General features: G+C 43.2%; 1 long non-coding RNA gene across 1 annotated transcript; it reads left to right on the plus strand.

Annotated features, from left to right (window-relative positions):
- Positions 1-2,870: 2,870 nt before the first annotated feature.
- Positions 2,871-3,809, plus strand: LOC141580951 (uncharacterized). The gene is made up of 3 exons (XR_012513378.1): positions 2,871-2,935; positions 3,050-3,163; positions 3,600-3,809. It is a non-coding gene; the product is annotated as an uncharacterized LOC141580951 (long non-coding RNA).
- The last annotated feature ends 4,390 nt before the right edge of the window (positions 3,810-8,199 follow it).

An 8,199-nucleotide genomic window follows, 5' to 3' on the forward strand; every position in this document is an offset into this window, starting at 1 on the left:
AAAGCTTGCCTCCCACAGACCCTGTTTGTTCACTGTACTCCCAAACAGAATCTTCATATGGCCCTGTATGATATGCACTGTCTTCCTCCCCGGACAGTGTGTATGACTAATAAACTGCTGTTTCTCTCATCTGTCCAGTGCTGGGAGTCATATGTTTGGCCATTCCCATAGCCTAGAGGGCTAGGGAAACCCTCCCTCACCAAGAAGCGAAAAGTGGTTGAAATACATGGGTCCACCAAATAGGTGTTGTTGCATGAGATTTCAGGACAGAAGTAAGAAACATGGGAGTAGTGATGTGGAAAGTACAGAGACAGAGGCATCTGTTCTTCTAGGGGAGCAATGGAGAAAATGTTAGTGTTCACCACGGAATATTATGCAGCTGTGAAAAGGAATGAGATCATGTCCTTTGCAGGACACTGCATTTTCCTGCTTATAAGTAGGAGCTAAATGAAGAGAACACAGGGACATAGGGAGGGGAACAACACACACTGGAGCCTGTTGGGGACAGGGGGAGGGAGAGCATTAGGAAAAATACCTAATGAATGCTGGGCTTAATACCTAGGTAATAGGTTGATCTGTGCAGCAAACCGCAGTGGCATACATTTGCCTATGCAACGAACCTGCACATCCTGCACATGTACCTAGGTACTTAAAACAAAAGTTGAAGATAAAAGAGGAAATGTTGTTTTTTATTCCCTCAATAATATAATAATAATCTGGTTGCAACAGTAGGTGGCAACACTTCTATTTCTAGTAGAACAGCCCTGCACTGTTGCTGGGTTTTTCTCTTGGCTCTGCTATATCTGGCTTCCCTTTTTCCTGGCTACATAGAATCTTACACTGGTTCTCTGGATCTTTAGAGGCTCCATAAACTAAGTGATATATTTTCATAAACTGCTTTTTACTTAAACTACCTGAAGTGGATTCAGATGTCTGTAATTAAAAACTGGATGATAAGAGTGACTTAACAACACAGAGTTTTCTTTTTTTCACAGACCATAAAGTCTGGAGGCAGAGGGTTGCGGGATGGTGCAGCTATAAGGTGCATGTTAGCGTCACTTTGCCAGGCCCCTTCCATTTTTCTGCAAAGCATTTGTCCTCATGGCTGCAAAATTGGCTGTTCCACCTTCAGTATCATGTCTACATTCCAAGCAGGAAGAAGAAAGTGGCATGGGGAAAAAGTACAGGTCTGTTTGCTTCTGCCTTGTAACAAACAAACCTCTAAATCTGGTGGCTTAAAACAACCACCATTCTATCAGATGAGTGGTTCTTCAGCTCTCCTTAGCTCAGCTGGTGTTGATGGAGCTCACTCACACATCTGCAGACTTCTGGAGGGTTGGCTGGAGGTTGGATGATCTAGTATGAATCGTTCACGTGTCTGGTTGTTGACATACTATTGGCCAGAGAGACAAGAGTTATGAGGCCACATGTCCCTTATCATACAGCAGGCCAGCTCTGGTGTCTTCACATGGCAGTTTCAGGTTTCCAAGAACAGTGAGAGAAGGGAATCTCCATTATGCAATCTGTTTTTGTTTGCATCTTGTTTGCTATTGTACCATTGGCCAAAGCAATTCACAAGACCAAGGCCAGAGTCAAATAGTGAAAAAATTAACTGCCTTTCAATGAGAGGAGTTGCACAGTCAATTCCAAAAGTATGATAAAGGGAAGAACGTATGACCATTCTTGCAGTCTAACACAGAGAGGCACCAAATCAGGAGAGCAAAACTGTCCTGGAAACCTCTGCCAGACCTCTATTTTTTTTTTCTTTTTTTTTTTTCTTTTTTTTTTTTTGAGACGGAGTTTCGCTCTTGTTTCCCAGGCTGGAGTGCAATGGCGCGATCTCGGCTCACTGCAACCTCCGCCTCCTGGGTTCAAGCAATTCTCCTGCCTCAGCCTCCTGAGTAGCTGGGATTACAGGCATGAGCCACCATGCCCAGCTAACTTTTTGTATTTTTAGTAGAGACGGGGTTTCACCAGGATGACCAGGATGGTCTCGATCGCTTGACCTCGTGATCCACCCGCCTTGGCCTCCCAAAATGCTGGGATTACAGGCGTGAGCCACCGCGCCCGGCCTCTATTTCTCATTGATCAGACCTGCAGTTTGGCCTATGATCACCCTTGTCGGCAGGAGAGGCTGTGAATGAAGTGGGTTTTTTTTTGTTGTTGTTGTTTGTTTGTTTTAAAAATACCTGGGTGTTTCTCCTTCTGGAACAAAGTTGTAGCTCTGTGAGTAATGGAGGTGAGGGAATGGGAACTGGAATGAATATTAGCAATGTCTTCCTTGCAAAACATGAGGAGCTAGAGTGGAGCCACTTCTGTGCAACTGCACTCTCATTCTGTTTTCTATGGAAGGTACGGTGGGGACTGATGCCATAGTCATTCAATGGCAGAAGCTTTGTAACTATGCAACTGTCTTTTGAGCTTTTCCTGATTGGTTCACCAGACCGACTCAGACATCATAGTTGGTCAAACTTAGTGTCTGTCCTCTTAACACACAAAACACGTGTCTTACTATTACCTCCTCCTCCCCTAAATAACACTCACCACATGTACAGCATGAATGCTAGACCATGGTAGAATGAGCTGCCATTGTGGTATGGTCCTGTTTGTGGCACAGGCCCTGGGGCTGATCATGGTTAGTCTGGCATGTCATTGTCAATCCTGCTGTTTCGTAGACATGAGACACAAAGCACAGACAACTAACAGCCCATTGGCTCAGACGCTCCTTATGATCTATAGAATCTGTGTTCTTTTGTACAGGAATCCAGCCTCTTTCTTTGTGTGCCCTTTTGAAAAATGGAAATGTTCTTGAAATCTGGAGACAGACCTCTGAATGAACTACATCTGAACTTTTAAAATTCTTTTTTTTTTTCCCTCTTGGTTAAATCTCAGTGGAGCCAGGCACAATCATCATTTTCATGAATGCAAGCTAAAGGTTTGTTGCCTGTTGAGTAAAGTAGCTGCTTCCTATTGCAAAAGAACTAATTCCTATTCTCATTGCGTTGGCGTTTTCATTGAAATTTCCATTATCCTCTTCCTTACAATGCAGTTATAGATGGAAATTGTCCTGACTGTGTTTCTCAAGCAAAATCTCTCCCGATTCAAAATATGAGAATGGAATAGAAGAGAGAGAGCCACATTTCTCCACATATAGATCATCTTGGTAAGGGAAACATATATATTTTTTATCCTGGTGTTCATAACCATTTTACATCAGTATTGCTAGCTTCATCAGCCACACAGGAAAATAATGAATTAAAATAGAGTAATGGTGGTGGATGGAGAGGTGGTAGTCTCTAAAGATGCTCTGGTAATAATGGCAACCTGTGTGTTAGGGGTCTCCTCTGAGCCAGACCCCACCCCAGAGCCCATTACTTATCCATGCATCCTGGGGAAACTACATTCACTACCAAGTGGCCTTTGATTGGCCTCATTGGAAAAGTGGCAGCCCTGTCACAGCATGGTGGTGCCAGTTCTGGCTCTGCCACATGCTAGGTGACCTTGGCCAAGGAATGTATGCTCTCTGAGCCTCAGTTTTCTTACCTGGAAACCAAAGTAAATCCGTTGTTCATGATGCTTTCCCTATCTTCCTTCTTCAGGAGCGTAGCAATGGAGCAAATGCATTTGAAAGTGCTTTGTTGACTAGAAAGCTCTATTTCAACATAAGAAAGATGGATTGCCAAAGGTCATAGAAAAAAAATTGATGGGTGAATCCGCCACGTACAGTACAACCAAGTCAAGTCATTCTCCTCAGAGGATGGTGCCAACCCTGTACTCTCAGCCTCTACTGCAGAAAGGAAAAGTGAGCATTAAAAGTGAGTCCATTTTGTTGCATTGCTATAAAGGATTAACGGAGGCTGGATAATTTACAAAGAAAAGGCGTTTATTGGGCTCGGTTCTGTGGGCTGTACAAGAAGCATGGTACTAGCATCTGCCTCTGGTGAGGCCCTCAGGATGCTTCCACTCATGGCAGATGGTGAAGGGGGAACAGGCATCACATGATGAGAGACGGAGGAAGAGAGGAAAAGCAAGTGGTACCAGGCCCTTTACAACAGGGAGTTCTCAAGGGAACTAAGAGAGTGAGAACTCACTCATTAAAGAGAGGAGGGGACCAAGCCACTCAGGAGGGCTCCATCCCCATGAGCCAAACACCTCTCACCAGGCCACACCTCCAGTATTGGGGATCACATTTCAACCTGAGATTTGGAGGGGACAGACATACAAACCACATCAGAACCCTTTGCTTTATGCAATGGTAACTACCATAGCCACCATTTTCTAGTGCTGTCTGAGCCAAGCAGAGTCAATCATGCATTATTTCATATAATCCTTGAAACAAAACTGCTGCGATTATATAGGTAAAGATATGGAGGCTCAGAAAAATTAGGTAATGCAATATCACATATCACAACACTAGTAAGTAGAGGGGCTAGGTTTCTAGTGCAAGCTTGTCTGACCCCAAAGACTATCTTCTTAACCATCATCAGTTATTTTTACTGGGGAAGAATAAGAAACTCACTCTCTTGAAAGGTAAATATCCGTGGTAGAAAGAGACTCAGAATTGGCGAGAGTCGAACTTAGCCTGACCCAGCAAACTAACCTCCTCTCTACTTTATCTCTCTTTGGAAACAAAGTATTTAAGGAACTTTTTTTTCTTTCAAAATCACCTTGAATTGAGTCCCATTTTTGCAAACATTCATTGAGTGCTTGTTAGGTATTAGGCATACATTCTGTGTGTGTATGTGTATAAATCTACTTAATCCTTATGACAATCTATGAGGAAGATACTTTTTAGAACATTTTACTTTAAGTTCTAGAATACATGTGCAGAACGTGCAGATTTGTTACACGGGTATACATGTCCCATGGCAGTTTGCTGCACCTATCAACCCGTCATCTAGGTTTTAAGCCCTGCGTCACGCATTAGTTAATTGTCCAAATGCTCTCCCTCCTCTTGTCCGCCCATCCCCCGATAGGCCACGGTGTGTGATGTTCCCCTCTCTATGTCCATTTGTTCTTGCTGTTCAACTCCCACTTACGAGTGAGACCATGAGAAAATACTATTGTTGTTGCCATTCTAAGGATGATAAAACTGAGGCTGAGGTGGGGTATGACACTTGTCTCAGGTGACAAGGCTGTCAAGTGACAGAGACAGATTCCAGCCCGGGCAGTCTAACTTCGGAGCCTGTGCTGGTACACGCTATGCACAGTAAACATGTCTGAAAGAATACACACCAAATTATGAGCAGTTATCTCTGCAGATCTGGATTTGTATGGGAAATGCAGAGATGGAGGCTTTTACTTTATTTTGTCTTTACTTAAATACTCTGCACTTTTTATTTATTTTTATTTATTTATTTTGAGACAGGGTCTTACTGTGTCATCCAGGCTGGAGTGCAGTTGTGTGATCACAGCTCACTGTGGCCTCAACCTCCTGGGCTTAGATGATCCTCCCACCTCAGTTTCCTGATTAGCTGGGACTGTAGACATGTGTCACCATGGCTGGCTTATTTAGGTTTTTATTTTTTGTAGAGACCAGGTTTAGTCATTTGTCCAGGCTGGTGTCTAACTCCTGCACTCAAGCAATCTGCCCACCTCAGACTCCCAAAGTGCCGGGATTACAGGTGTGAACCGCCACTGTACCTGGCCACTCTGGACATTTTTACAACGTGTAATTATTTGTATAATTTAAATGTACATATATTTAAACATCTTTTGCAGTCAATCTAATTTAGAAATGAATTAAAAATTATTTATAGTGATGGGACTGAGATTTTCTAGGGGATTCCAGACATCTAGAAAGGATGGCAAGAGTGGCATGGTTGTGATGAAGCTGGACTCCCTACTTATCAGTCACGTCTGGCGCCTCCAGGGCAAAGGCTTTCCTCCCCCAGCCTTGATACCAGTGCTGCGCCAGCAGGCAGGCAGAGCAGTGGCTCTATGACTGCATTATGTGGATTTATATCCACTCTGAACCAGAGGGCAAATGGAAAAATGTAAATTTTGGCAGCTGCTTTTGTGGGCACTGACCTCAAGGGACTCATTCAGCCCCAGACCTCACACTGGGAATGATTTCCCCACATCCGCTGTAATTTATTGACAAGAGTTGTTTCTCTTCCTGATACTGAAGGAATTGCCCAGCACAGTTTTGAACAAAGCTCCACATGGGTCAAAGAGACGCACTGAATCATCATTTCCTCACACCACCAACCCTGCCTAGGATCATCTTTTTCCCTCCATACTTTCTCATTTTTGAAGACATTGGCAGCACAAATCATCCGCAGACATTTCCCATTGTCCTCCTGCCAGACTGAAAGAAAGGCAAATCCCCATCCCAGTCTTGACCCAGCATTATTCCATCCTGCCTCGTCGCAGACAAATCTTTTTGAGATAAGCATTTCCCATATTACATGATGTTAACTTAGAAATATGGAGATTTCAAATTGCTCTGTCTCAAATGTCATAAAATTAAACAGACTGTATCTTTCCACGTTTTGGACAGACTAGTGAAACCACACCATATTATCCTGAGTGTTTTCAGAGAATTTCAAGGTATGCTTATGTATGGCTGCCTGTCCAGGTTAATGATAGTAAGCTCCTTTTTTTTTTTTTTTCCTGATGGGAACAAATAATACCATTTAAATGTTTCTCAGAGTGTCACCAGGTGTTCTGTAAATGGTTCTGTGGTCTGATCAATCAAAACTGTTATGTCTCACCCAACCCTTGTGGAGGTTGTGATCATCCCAGTGGTGACTTTATTCACAATAGTTACTGCTTCCTGGAGTCTTTCAAGGTGCCAGGCACGGCTCTCAGCACTTTTGCCAATCCCTGCAATGATGTTGCAAGCTTATATGAGTGATCATTTCCATTTCACTAATGAGAAAGAGGTTCTGAGAAGTTAAGGTCTCCCAAATAATACATCACATCACTCATAGGGGGACCAGCTGGGAGTTTTCCTTCACACTGTGAAGGTTCAGGATCAAACACTTAAAGGAACAGACTATCCACAAGTCCTCTTAGAATTTGAGTTCTTCTACCGTTTGGCCTCTTTCTGGCCCCCTTCTTGGCATGGGACACTTCTGCATGTCCTGCAAAGCTCCCTGGCTGTGCTCACACTGTTCTTTCTGTCTGGAATTATCTTCTTCTTTCCTTCTGCCCAGGAGACATAGCCACCTTTAAGACTCAGCTCTACCATGTCACCTAAGATGCCATTACTGTCTCCCCCACCTATTCTACCCAGTACGTGCTATAAAGTTGACCATATTGTTATTTTGTCCTGATACTCTCTACACAAATATTTATTACAAAACCTATGACACCTCATTGTGGGCATTTCTTTTTATGCCTGTCTTTAGGACTAAACTGTGGGGTCTTTCAAGGCTTGGCTTATCTTCATCTTCAGATTTCCACAGCCTACACCAGTGTCTAGAAATTGGTGCTCAACAAATACAGTTGTCCCTCAGTATCCATGCGGGATTCTTTCCAGGAAACTCCTCCCATACCAAAATCCATGGATGCTCAAGTCCCTGATATGAAATGGCATGGTATTTGGTATCTATGCATATTCTCCCATATACTTTATTTATTTATTTTGAGATGGAGTCTTGCACTGTCACTCAGGTTGGAGGGCAATGGAAAGATCTTGGCTCACTGCAATCTTCACCTCCTAGGTTCAGGTGATTCTCCCACCTCAGCCTCCTGAGTAGCTGGGATCACAGGCACCCACCACCATGCCCAGCTAATTTTTGTATTTTTGTAGAGATGGGGTTTCACCATGTTGGCCAGGCTGGTCTTGAACTCCTGGCCTCAGGTGATCTACCTGCTGCAGCTTCCCAAAGTATTGGGATTACAGGCATGAGCCATGGCTCCCGGCCGTCCCATATACTTTAAATCATCTTTAGATTACTTATAATGTCTAATACAATGTAAATGCTACATAAATAGTTTTTATACTCTATGGCTTTTTGTTAGTATTATTTTTATTGTTGTATTGTTATTGGGTTCTCTGCTCCCAATGTGTTCAATTTGAGGTTGGTTGAACACATGGAAATAAAGGGCCAGCTGTATTTGTTGCATGAATGAATGGATGGATGGAGGGAGGGATAAGTGGAAGGATACCTTCTAGAGTGTAAAGGAATCAACATATACACAGTTAACAATATTGCTTACAGACAGTACATTGTATCTTCTTTATTCTTT

Source organism: Saimiri boliviensis, chromosome 13 (genome assembly GCF_048565385.1).
Source record: "Saimiri boliviensis isolate mSaiBol1 chromosome 13, mSaiBol1.pri, whole genome shotgun sequence".
Lineage (NCBI taxonomy): Eukaryota > Metazoa > Chordata > Mammalia > Primates > Cebidae > Saimiri > Saimiri boliviensis.